The 14,161-nt window shown below is 33.0% G+C and overlaps 1 long non-coding RNA gene across 1 annotated transcript; it reads left to right on the top strand.

Annotated features, from left to right (window-relative positions):
• Positions 1-4,453: 4,453 nt before the first annotated feature.
• Positions 4,454-7,115, top strand: LOC143062996 (uncharacterized). Its single transcript, XR_012974908.1, has 2 exons — positions 4,454-4,538; positions 5,624-7,115. It is a non-coding gene; the product is annotated as an uncharacterized LOC143062996 (long non-coding RNA).
• The last annotated feature ends 7,046 nt before the right edge of the window (positions 7,116-14,161 follow it).

The raw sequence follows: 14,161 nt of genomic DNA on the forward strand, positions 1-14,161 counted from the left end.
TTTGATATTGATATTCGAAACAATTTGTGCAAACAGCAGCTAGTACTGAACACATACAGAAAAATTTTATGCATACTTTAATTGAAATCCCATCTAAATTATTTTTGCTCTTGATTTTAAGGGAAGCAATTCCAGCTTAAAATGTTTTCAAATTATACATATTTATATTACAGATCTATTTTAAATGAGAATTCACAATTAACATATTAAAACCACCACTTATGCAATGATGTAAAAGAACAAACACAAAAAAAAAGAGAGAAATATTTTTATAAAAACTTAAAACAACCTCAGATCTCAGAATGAATAATCGAGTTAATATATATTCTTTGTATGTTTATAATCTTGTATGAATATTGTTAGTGCTTCATAAGCCTCTAAAGGCTGGCTGATATGGTATACTATTGCTAATGTATTGAAATGTAATTGTAATTTCATGTATATTGTATCAGGTTGCACTTTAAATAAAATAAAATCTAAAATCTAAATCTATAAGCAGACTGGTGGACGTGTAGGACATGAAGGCAAACTGTTAGAAACGTAATCTGGCGGGTAAACATGTATATCGACTTGTAAACACGGAGACAGACTGACGGACACATAGAGACCGCGGTTAAAACGTAGTGACTTGTGGACATAGCCAGACTGTTGAAAATCATATGGAAAGACTAGGGGTCTATAAGAAAGACTTGTGAAAGTAAAAACAGACTAGTGGATGATTGAAAAACTGGTGAACATGTAGACAGACTTGTGCAAATGTAAATTGACAGAAAATATTTGTCAGCCTAAAAATCTAATTCTAACTCTATTGGGTTTGATTTTCAGACTTACATGTATATGAATACGAAATCTATATTCTTTTGGGGGGGGGGGGGGTATTATGTTGTAGGGCAAGCTAGGGTAACAGTTATCAAAGCCCCCCCTTTTTTTCAAATAAACGAATTTTTTTATTAATCTTCATTTTGTCGGATTAGAAATGTTCTATGATCTCATCTATGATTTAAGTATAAACTAAAGGACACTTTTTTACTTGGTTGTGCTATAATGGATTTAGTATAACCATTTTTTTCCAGTTAAGAACAAAAATGAAAATAATGGATTATTTAAGGTTCTCTCATTAAAATATTCAACATAATGATTCTTTATTTGCAAAACAAACAAAAAACAATTTTGATTATGGCAAATACATAGACTAAACAAACATAATGAAAAATTGTAAGGTTAAATAACTGTAATATTTATTTCCAAAATAAATTCAACATCATGTCAGCTCATCGGGTCAATTTAATTAGCCGGATATCGTTGCCTTTACCAATTATTTCACACCACATTTTACACTAGTTTAACAAATAATTCATACTTTTTATACTGATTCAGAAGCGTTGTCTATGTGGTTTATTTATTATAAAAGTTGTAGGTTACTGGGTCATTATCAAACACTACAGGAAATTAAACAATGTATACATTTGTCTTTGGTATACACGTCTATATACTATACTGACTAATATAAGTTCAGCAGCGCATATTTTAATATATTTCAACAAATAAACAATACATATTGTCTGTGTGTGTGTTACAAGTATGCAAGTGATCTAATTATTACAGGAAATAAATGGAACCATAATGCGTGATTTTCTTTACTTGAAAATGGAAAAACTTGACAGAAATTAAGATAGATTTGACTTGAATGTATCTGTTGTTTTACCTTTTTTGTAAAGCAGTATATTTTGAATTTGTTAATAGTATAGAATTTTTTATTAATCTAATCAAGAACCCATAAAGGGCATCATTTTACAACACAATATGTTAGTATACTAGTATATATAATGCGACGTAGGTAAAGATTTTTCTTTATAAAATATTATCATTTCCAATTTTGATGAAAACACATTATGTGGTCAAGAGGATAGCGTTTAAAAACTAAAAAAATGCTTGCACTTCGCCATTTTTTAAGTTAAATTGTCAGTTTCATTTGGCCTTATTAACATTTTTTAGTCGAGCGTCAATGATGAGTCTTTTGTAGACGAAATACCCGTCTGTCGTGAATGTAAAATTTCAATCCTGGTATTTATGATGAGTTTATTTACCATATTTACAAATATCTTTCTATTAAATATACCAACCGAGCTATACACTAGCTGTTGGCGCTTTTAATCTTGGTTGCAGTATTGAAAATAAATTGTAAAAATGAAACAATGTTACTTTTCTTAAAAGAGGATTTACGTATTCAGCTTCTTTTTTTAGAGTGAATGGCAATATATATTTTTTTTTAAACAAATACATGACAGGGTGCTGCCTGAACTAAAGTGAGGGGTATCTCCAGTCAGTTATTCCCTTTATGGTATATAATCAATAAAAAAAATCCCACAAACGGGGGACCCGGACCCGGGCCCGCCCCCCCCCCAAAAAAAATGGATCCGCCTATACCAACCGAGCTATACACTAGCTGTTGGCGATTTTAATCTTGGTGTTATTTAACATTTGCAGCTATTGAGAATAAATTGTAAAAATGAAACAATATTACTTTTCTTAAAATTAAGAGGATTTACGTATTCAGCTTCGTTTTTAGAGTGAATGGCAATATATATATATTTTTATATATTTTTTAACAAATACAGGACATGGTGCTGCCTGACCTAAAGTGGGAGGTCTCTCAAGTCAGTGAATCCTTATATAGTATATAATCAATAAAAAAATTCCCACGAAAGGGGGACCCCCCCCCCCCCAACTGGATCCGCCTATACCAACCGAGCTAAACACTTGCTGTCGGCGCTTTTAATCTTAAGCTATTGAAAATAAATTGTAAAAATGAAACAATATAACTTTTCTTAAAAGAGGGTTTAAGTATTTAGCTTCGTTTTTAGAGTGAATGGCAATATATTTTTTTTCTTTTAACAAATACATGACAGGGTGCTGACTGACCTAAGGTGGGTGGGGGTCTTTCAAGTCACTGATTCCCTATATAGTATATAATCACTAAAAAAAATCCCACGAGAGGGGGACACGCCCCCCCCCCCCCTTCCCACTGGATCCGCCTATACCAACCGAACTATACACTAGCTGTTGGTGCTTTTAATCTTGGTGTTATTTAACATTTGCAGCTATTGAGAATAAGTAAAAGAGACAACGACTCGAAAACAAGAAGACGATAGACGAAGGCAATTGGGTCTTCAACGCGGCGAGAATTCCACGCAAAATACGGATATAACAGAAAATGTTCTATAATTGCCGATCCGACACATGTATTGTAACTATCCATGCACCCATCGATTCAATCGAAAAACTCGACGTACGACCTTCGACAATAAACCAACACATGCGAAATGTATATACGTAACAATTTATAAAATGTCCCGATGTGACAAAATGTGAAACAATAGCCTAGAGTATGTAAAAACAAGAACAAAACAAAAAACAAAATTTGATAGAAAGCAACCATTGCATCCCTGAAAAATAACTTTCAATTCAGAAACTCAAATGTATTACGATCTTAGAAATCTTAGAATTCATGGCTATAAAGCTGAAGAGAAATGTTTAAGCAAACTGAGCACTATGAGGTTTTGATTTTTTATAAGTATCAACTGCAATTTCAAGCTTATTTTATGACCTCACTTTCATCGAAGGGTATATTAATTTATCGCCTACAGGTTCGTTCGTCTACCCGTTCGTCTGTTCGTCAAGCTATAGATTGGTTTGTCTGGCTATCACCTCGTACAGTTTTTGAGTTGCAACTGAAACATTTAAGTCAAATATCCTCAAAATTCAAGGTAGTTGGATACATTTTATTATAAAATGCAGAGAGAGATCATCGTTTGTCCTGCTTCCTCTTCCGACATTTTTTTAACTATAAATTTATAGTTTTAATTAATATTTCAGAGGTTGTCTGAACATGCAATTGAGATGTTCATGCATGTATTCCTATATATGCATCTTGATTTTTGTCAAATATTCTTAAATGTCAGGAAGTTGAACCTTAACAATTATGTATATAACCAGCATCTATAGAGCTACTCCTACATTTTTTTAAGCAAAGACCTTGATATCTTGTAGGATGCAGAGGCGTATCAAAGGAATGCGGTAGCAGGTGGGCCTCCCCCTTTTTTGTGTTATTGATTATAAAGAGAAGCACTGAAACATGACTGGCACAGGCCCCCTTTTCGGCAGTACTGGGACCCACTTTTGAAAATTTCTAGTTCCGCAACTGGGATGTTTATACGCATAATAGTGATGTGCAAGTCTATATTTAGTCTTAGATACATGATTTGTTTTACACTGAAAAAAATACCTAGTAAATATTACTAGTTTGGCTAGTACTTCATTAAAAGTCCCTAGTAGATTATCAAACAACTAACTAGACTAGTATGTTTACTATCGTGGATGCATCGTTTTACCAGGAACCAGCTGTGCAACTGATTACAGGATTTCCCGCCGGACGAGTATCATATTCGCGTGGCCAAGTTCTGTTGTACATGAAGTGATGGCCGCAATCAAACGAATAAAGAAGCTGGGTAATTGTTGGCCTGATTCATTGAAAAGCTGTAAGTATTTTAAATAATTTGTGTTTTATTTTATCGTCTTTACTTGTTTACACAAAAAAAAAGAACCACATCATCTCGCCTTTCACGTAAAATAAAATGTACAGAAGATGGTCAAGATAACCTTGTGACACGTGGAACAAACTTTATATATTTAAGTTAAGATTTACAAGATGCAGATTTCGTTATTCTAATATTAACATCTTTTCTTCTTTTTTAATACGAAAACTAAATTAATTAATAGGGTATCCTTCTATTTCACCACAGAAAACCGTAACTTAAATCCGAAACGTTTTATGATTATATAATTAAAAGTGCGCCTCGTTATGAAATTAATATGGCTGCGCCCATGTAGTGAAAAAATATGAACCTGCCAAAACTAACAGTCAATACATGGTATTTCTTCAATATTTTCACATCAAATACGAAATTGAGAAACATTTGAAAGCACCACAGAATGTGCTTGATGACATACATGCACTATGTAGGTGTACACTTGCATCTTGACTCTGAGTGCACAAATGCATTCAAACAAGTAATAGCTTTTCTAAAAAGCTAGCCGTCTCTTAGCTTCAGGATGAAAGTAGAAAGTGTTAAAATTCATAAAGGCTAATACAATTTTTCCTAATTTACTAATGTTTTTTTGGGATTATTTACCAACACTGGATTAGAAAGGGTGATGCCTTAACTGTTTTTTTTTTTTAATTAAATATGAAAATATTTATAAAAGTATATTTTAAACATGGCTCTGGGATAATTATTGTTTTTGCCAGTATTTTAACTCTCTGTATAGCAGTATAATTGTAGAGTTAATATTAATGCATACACATTACACTCGTTAATGTCTAACTTGAAATACTTGTATGCAATTGCATTAAAAAGCTATAAAAAAGGACATAAATGTTCAGTGTGTATCTATATATGTCTGACATGACGACTCACCTATCACACATAAGAAACAAAGTGAAATGTAGTTTTTTAAATACAATGTATTAGTAGAAATTGAAAGTAGAGTTCTAGTTAATCTATATTAATTAATATTGACAACACTACATGTAGTTTTATTATGGATTTTTGTATAATTTCAGGTTCTGAAAAAAATCACAGGGGATGATAAATTTGGATAAGAAGGATCGACCACCAACATGCTACACTTACTGGAACTTGATAAACCTGCAATTCACAAGAACAAGCCAAAGACTAGTATTACCGTACAAAGTGGTTGAGGGTATGGTCCCAGCTATCCAAACCTGACAAATTATTGGTAACAAGCAATCTTTACTAAAAAGGAACATCAAGCCGACACGCTTTGCAGACTTTGAAAATGATAATTTATAAATTTGGTTAAGGCTATTGAAACAACAAACTGTGAAAAGGAGCAATTTAAAAACACATTCTTTGTCAAAACTGTGATTCATTGAAAGAAGACGTAGTGTGCGCCAAGTCAGTTGAGAGCTTCAAAACAGCTCACCAAGGCCTTCAATAGGAGTCCGCTTTCCCGTCAAGTTCAAGCCAGAATTGGGACCTTCGATGTAACAATGCAGATACATATAGCATGAAAAGTTTTATATAATGAACATTTATATTTATATCTATTGATGTTTCAGTACAAGTATGATTATTTGTTTTTGTTGTGATCTATGACATACATGTATAGTATAAACAATTTTGAGAAACTCAGAGAAAGTGTTATCTGTATACATGACAGTTCCGTGAAAATGTTAACCAACTTTTGTGTCAACTTATTCATTCATCTAAAAATTGATACAAGCCAATATTAGAATTCAATAGATTAAGACTATAAAATCAGTTTTGACCTAGGCCTGTTCAAGTTTATTAAGGTCAAAATAAGTTTAAACAAAGTTTCATAATATAAAACATCAATGTACATGTAGGAGCAAACGGTGAAAATGATTTAGATCCTAGTGCAATATGAGATGGGTGACATGTATTTAGATCCTGGTGCTCTAGAGGGGTGACATTGAGTTGGATCTGTTTGCTCAAACTAAAATTTACAGTGCTTTAAAAAATGATAAGTGATCATGCTTTATAAAGTTATAAACTGTTAGGTACAATCTGTATACTTACTTCCTGACAATTTTATTTTTACTTCTACGTGTTTTAAAATGTAAAATTTGAAGCAGTAAGACATAAAATAACTGATAAGTCTTACTTTGTTCTTTTTTTTTAAATAAATATTTGAGGGAGTGTTTATTCATTTTGGTTTTGCAAGGAGAGCTGATTGATTTAAACAGGGGCCGTGCAATAACTAGATGGGTTATTTTATTAAACTGATGTTTAAAATTTTTTTCATCGAAATAACTTTAGAATTGTAAACTGAATATTCTAAATACATGTATGAAATATTGTTAATATTATTAGGGTACAGCTTATTAATAGTTTTGAAACATGAATTTAATTGGTTACTTTGAAGTAAATTGAGAACATGTTACCTATTTGTTTGTTGTTGGTTGGACACCTTTTTCTATACTTGAAATTAACTACTTTGTATTGTCTACTAAAATGTATTTTACAGTTCTGATGTTATGCATCTTATGTAAATAAAATAGGTATAATTTATCTTTAAAATTATTTTGCTGAACCTGACACACTGACAAATTTAGTTAGGTAACTGTAAAGCTTTCAGGCCTAACATGGCGAAATTTAAGTGAGAATGTGTGAAAGAGAAAACAACAAGAACAAGGAGTGAAAAGAAATAGTTTTGTCTTTATTGACATTGAAGGTTAATTATCACTACAGATGCAACAAATTTTTATCTGCATTCATTGGCAACCAAAGTATACATTGTAAGTCAATTCATATTGAGGATATTGTGACCTATTGCTGATGGTTTTGCTAGTCTTTTCATGTCATGGTTGTATATTTATCTTTCACAATTATTGCTATTGTCGTTGTGTTTCCTGAATTGAAAGATCACAAACACATATAACTACCTAGAAGCTTCCTGTTGATTTTACTGAGTGATGGATTTAGAAGGCCCCTTTCATGGGAAAAATTTAATTGATTATACCGTTAAAAATTTAACTATGACTTGAGTGAGCCCCCTTTTATGGCAGTCCCTCTTATTAAAAAAATTGGATTTATCATTTTTAACTTTGTACCAGTACAATAGAGAAATAGTTATAAGAAATTGCACTGCTATGAAACTATGCATACAAATCAAAATAAAAAAGAATCCTTAATCCAGTAACATTGCTACATCTAGGTACGAAAAAGTACCACACGAGGGTGACCTGGTACAAGTACTTATAGCTAGTAAAGTTACTAGCTGAAGGAGGTATTCCTACTAGGAAATGTTTGTAGAGTTACTTGAAGCTAGTAGAATCACTAGTCTTACCATGGATTTGCCACTAGGAGGACCTAGTTATGTTACTAAAAGGTAGTAAAATTACTTATTCAGACTAGTAAAGTCACCAAGCAGTCTAGCAAAATTACTAGGGACTCCTAGTGTAATTACTAAGTAGCCTAGTAAATTTACTTTGATGGCCTAGTATAGTTACTAAGTAGGCTAGTAAATATACTTCTGGCCTAGTAATCTCATGGACAGTAAGTTTACTAGTTTACCTAGTAGAGATTACTAGGTATTTTTTTCAGTGTATTAGTTGTTGGTGGCTTTGAACTAGCTGTCAGTTAACTGCGAGTACTTTGAGATATGTTCCTATAGTGTCTTTTTGTTGGGGATGAACAAGTACCCGGCCACGTCCACTTGTAGTTTTGTCATCTGATGAGTTAAGCCATTTTCAAACGATTTTAATAGTTCGTTCTTATGTTGTACTGTTATACTATTGTCCCATGTTAAGTGCATGGGGTTGGGATCCCGCTAACAGGTTTAACCCCGCCACATAATATAAGAATGTGCCTGTCCCAAGTCAGGAGCCTGTAATTCAGTGGTTGTCGTTTGTTTATGTGTTACATACTAGTATTTTTTTTTTCGTTCAATGTTTTATATAAATAGGGCCGTTAGTTTTCTCTTTTGAATGGTTTTACATTGTCATTTCGTCGCCTTGTATAGCTGACTATGCGGTATTGGCCTATCTTATTGTTGAAGCCCGTAGGGTAACCTATAATTATTAATTTCTGTGTCATTTTGGTCTCTAGTGGAGAGTTGTCTCGTTGGCATTCATACCACATCTTCTTTTATATATATATAGGATATTTTTTTCAAATATACATTCATATACATTATAACTAATAATTGGACTAAAACAACTATGGCTGGGGTATTTAAACGTGTCTTATAGACACACATAATTTACGTTTTACTTCTGTATTGCTTTTTGCTAAATGAAATGTATGTAAACCTATGTTGTTTTATGCAGTGGTGTCACAAGGGGGATGGGGAGGGATCTTCTGCATGCATATGTAGTTCCTAAAATTTTATACTATATTCATTTAAATCTGAATTACCCGGCATAGTTTTCTCGTTTGAATTGTTTTACATTGTCTTATCGGGGCCTTTTATAGCCGACTATGCGGTATGGGCTTTGCTCATTGTTGAAGGCCGTACGGTGACCTATAGTTGTTAATATTTGTGTCATTTTGGTCTTTTGTGGATAGTTGTCTCATTGGTAATTATACCACATCACCTTTTTTATGTAGTCTTTCTAAAACATTCGATGAACATCTTTTCATTTTCGCCAATACATTATTTTTTTTCATTCGCCCAAATTTTAGATACATGGCGTAAACACACACTAGTTAATTAATAAAAAAAAACACACTTCTTTCTGCTATTTGCACCCGCCTTGTTCGCCATGGGACATGAATGTGTGATAATCATATATAGGCGGTATGATATAACTTATAATTTTTTGTGAACGGGATGACGATCGGAATTCATTTTTTTTAACTTCGGAAATTAGTACATACATGTACATGTAAAAAAAAAAGTTCTTATTAATAATCGTGTCAAAAATATCGCTCTAATATATATTTTGACAACCTGGCAGTCAGCACTGTTCTTCTTTATAATTCTTAAATGTATCACCCTACGCGACATGCGTTGCGGTAGAAATAAAACTTTTTCATGGGCGTCCGAACGTGTCCGTGTTTCTGTCCAGCCACCTCTCATGTAAAATTCTTTGTCAATTGTGAATCAAACTTATATCAGAGATGAATCGTCACAAATGGCTCGGACCAGTATTGAATTTCAACATTTTTTAAAATATTCGATCTCTCTTTTGCACCGATTATTATTACTATTATCATCATTATTGAGGGGGGCAAGGGGTTTAACTGTTATGCTGTTATGGGGCATTTTAATTCTTTGTTATCTGTTATTCTGAAAATATATTTACTGTTAGCTGTTATTGTCTTATTCTTTGTTAGCTGTTATATGACTATTATCTATTTTGTTATCTGTTATTGTGAGAATCTATTTGCTGTTAACTGTTATTGAAAATTGGAATGTTAGCATTTTGACAGCCAATCTTCCGTAGAAATTGAAGATTATTGAAAATTGTGATTTGAATGGATAATAGTCTCATTGACACGCTTACCACATCTTCTTACAATGTATATCTATTGGGGTCTTTCTACTGGTATTATAGGGTGGCCCTGTATTTGCAGAAGAATTTCAGTAACATACATCACATAAACATATAAAATCAATTGGACCCGGGACCATTCCAGTATATATTATTATTATCCTTTGTAATAAATTCCATTGTCTGTGAACATGTAGCATTTTGTACAAATTATAATTCACTTATTACTTGTACAATAACTCATAGTATGGATTTTGTTATAAAAAAAGCATTGGTACACCCTATAGATTTTTTTATTCAATGACCACATAATAATCTTTATGTTGTACTATTACACCACTGTCCCTGATTAGGGGAGGATTAGACACCAACTAGCATGCTAAAGTTGATGCAGTCACATTCTGTATTTGCCTATTTCCACGTCAGGAGCCTGGATTCAGTGGTTGTACATGTAGTTTGTAACTGTGTTACTAAGTTTCTCGTTCACTATTTTGTGGATAAATTAGGCAGTTAGTTTTCTCCTTTGAATTGTTTTACATTACTAAGTGGTGTGGGTTTGAATTATGGCTTTGGGAATTATACAACATCTTTTTCTTTTAGTATTTAAATTATAAGTGCTACTCCCTCTCTTTTCATTAACATGAAAGAGAACCCTGACCACCATATATTTAAAAGCTTTTTAACTGCTTCACATGGCGAAAATTGAAGCTCAGAAACCATTGATGCAAACACAGATGTGTCTTCAGTTTAATTTTTCGGTAAATACCCTTTTTAAAATCCCACAGCTTCTCCAATGCTGTACCCAAATTTTTCATATTCTATAATTTCACATAAGATACATGATTGGTGTTTCACTTGGTGTCATCCAAATTTTCACTATGTCCAATTTCTATTATACTATCAGAATTTTCACTTCAGTCAATTTCTATTATCAGAATAATCATAACTGGTATGCGTGTTTCAGTTACATGTCCTGTCTCCACTGATCTGGGTATTTTTGTATTTTATAAGTAAGTTTTATCATAAGGTCATTAAATAAAAAAAAATATATTGTGCATCAATGTTTTTTTTATTACTTGTAAAGTATATATATGACATATATTGCTTTTCAGAAGAAAAAAAATCAAAAAATCAAATTGATAATAAAGTGTCACTGGCTGCACTATTTTTAAAAATTAAATAAAAAAACCTAAATCATTAAAAATTGATCCCTCAAATGCCGTGGATTAAAAATATCCCTATATCAAAAACAGAAACCAGTAATTTCGTTCAGAAAAATTCAACATCCATACTATAACTTATTGTACAAGTTACGGAAAAAATCAACCAAGGCAGAACTGCCTCAACGGCCGGAATGTCTTGTTTACACAAATTACAATTTTCTAGGTCCATACCACAAGTTATATACTAAGATCTACGAGTCATCTACTGGATTGGTCCTGGACAGATCTATTTTCATATTTCATTTACTGTTATCTGTTATTATCCCTTTTCAATTCCTTGTTATCTGTTTTTCACCAAATCAATTCACTGTTTTGCTGTTATGGGGACCCCCCTTGCCCCCCCCTCATTATTATTACAAACCTCTACTGTTCGCTATTTATATACACATGTTATAAATTGTCATAATAATTGTTGTTCCTTGCAAATAGGCTGCTGTCGTTTTCATCTGGCGCAGAAATAACTGGTTTGTGTGTGTGTGTGGGGGGGGGGGGGGGGGGGGATACAGTCTGTTGGGCTAGTAGAGAGAAAACTCAAGTGAAATTGGTAAATGGCTATCGCAGTTTTGCGGTGACCATTCCTTCCCCCATGAAATCGAGGATTGCTTCACGTTTGACATTATATCTGACGCTCGAAGCCGCCATCCATGCATTCTAAGATGTTGTACTTGTATATGCTGAACTTCAAGTTAGCCATCTCATTGCTGGTCGGCTGCACGCGTTGAAAACTGTAAGAATAACGGTGCAGTTTTTCATGGATGTAAACAGAGTGCTTTTATCTTAATTGTACTGGTATGTTTTTAAACAGTTATACCATTGGCATTGTCCCACGTTTAATAGGGCGATGGTTGGGATCCCGCTAACATGTTTAACCCCGAAACATTATGTCGGTTATGTGCCTGTCCCAAGTCAGGAGCTTGTTATTCAATGGTTGTCGTTTGTATATGTGTTTCATATTTGTTTTTCGTTCATTTATTGTACAAAAATTAAGCCGTTCGTTTTCTCGTTTGAATTTTTTTACATCGTCAGATAGGGACCTTTTTTAAGCTGATTATGAGGTATCGACTTTGCTCATTGTCGAAGGCCAAATGGTGACCCATAGTTGTTAATTTCTGTGTCATTTTTGTCTTTTGTGGGGAGTTGTTTCATTGGCAACCATACCACATCTAAATTCTTTTTTATAATCCTGCTCGGAAGCCTACTTTCACCTCCTCTTGAGTATGTTACAACAGTTATATACATGTTATGATTGACAATTTATAACTTATGTACTGGCAAACGGAAGAGATTTATAATGATCAAAACGACCCTGTAAGTAACATGTACACAAACAACGCAAATGAAACACAAATTCGGCAAAAAAGAAATAAAAAAAAATCAGCGAAAAAGAAATGCAGATCAGACCTGTGCAAATGATGAGTAATCAATGGTAGCGTTAAATTAGAATTTGAATGTTATGGTCCCATATCATGGTTTAAAAGAATTAGGGACCCAAAACTGGCCATAATAAGCAAAACAACGTTTTTTCTGGTTTCCGGACAATAACTTGTGTAAAAGTGTATTGATATCTATAAAATTATACTACAAATATTTGCACAAGGGAGGGAGGGTTGGGTTTTATTTTGTTGGTTATAGCTCAAACCGTTCAGGAGTAAAGTGCAAACAAGAATGTAAACACAATACACGGATGCCCAACTCGCACTATCATTATCTATTTTCAGTAGATAGTGAAATTGAAGCCAAAACTCTAATTTGGCATTAAAATTAGAAATATCATAGTATAGGGAAAATGTGTACTTAGTTTCGAGTTGATTGGACTTCAACTTTATAAAAACTACCTTGACCAAAAACTTTAACCTAAAGCGGGACAGACGGACGACGAACAGACGAATGGACGCACAAAGCAGAAAACATAATGCCCCTCTGCTAGCGTTGGTGAAGAATACAAATGGGTATTTTTAATGATTTTCGGAATATCAGTATACTAGTAATAATATCTATAATTTAAAGCACAAGATTCATAAGACCCAGAGGCCCCCTCCCCATTTTTGTGGGAACAAAATGGTTGATTGTATAGGGAATCACTGAATCATGAATGGAGCGCCCCCTTTTAGGTCAGTCGACGGGCCCCTCCTTATGAAAAATTATGCATGGATCCGCCACTGAGGTTTCATTCCACAAAAGAAAGGTTGGGTCGATTTAGGGGTTAAGGATATATTGCTTAAAATTGTTATAATAATAGAGGCCAAAACAAGACTTTTTGAATACTTTGTAAAACCTAGATAGTTATTAATGAAAGAAACAAAAACCCTTTACTTCTCCGAAATCATTCCAACTGAAAATGTCAGTTTAGTTGTATACATAGAGATGAACGCGTTACGGACATAATTTTGCATTTACTAATCAATACTTGTTGAGTTGTACAATTCATATTTCACTAACTGTTTTTCAATTTTCACTGAAGTTATATAAATATAATATATATGTTCGTGTTCCTAAATTCATGTCTTTAATGTGTAAAGATGTTTAGTAACTTTTTATCACAGTAGTATTGTCAGTTAAAATATTTTGGTTAATCTTTGGTGATGTATTTTTTTCCCTTAAGTTAAAGGTACATAGAGCAATATGATCTCTTTTTAAAATGCATCAATATACTTTTCTATTGAACCGTCTAAAATATATTATAAGCTTATATAACACATTCACCTTTTAAATAATTTCAATACATCAGTTTTATTTAAAATTAAAGATAATTCTTCTTCTGAACACCCCCCCCCCCCCCCTTTACATCTATTTTTATCTGTGATCGTGTTTCATTGAACGCAGCTGTGTACCTAGTTGCATGGGGTTGATATAAATGACATGTTAATTGGAAGTTATGCAGTTACTGATAAGTTTC

This window comes from Mytilus galloprovincialis, chromosome 2 (assembly GCF_965363235.1).
Source record: "Mytilus galloprovincialis chromosome 2, xbMytGall1.hap1.1, whole genome shotgun sequence".
NCBI lineage: Eukaryota > Metazoa > Mollusca > Bivalvia > Mytilida > Mytilidae > Mytilus > Mytilus galloprovincialis.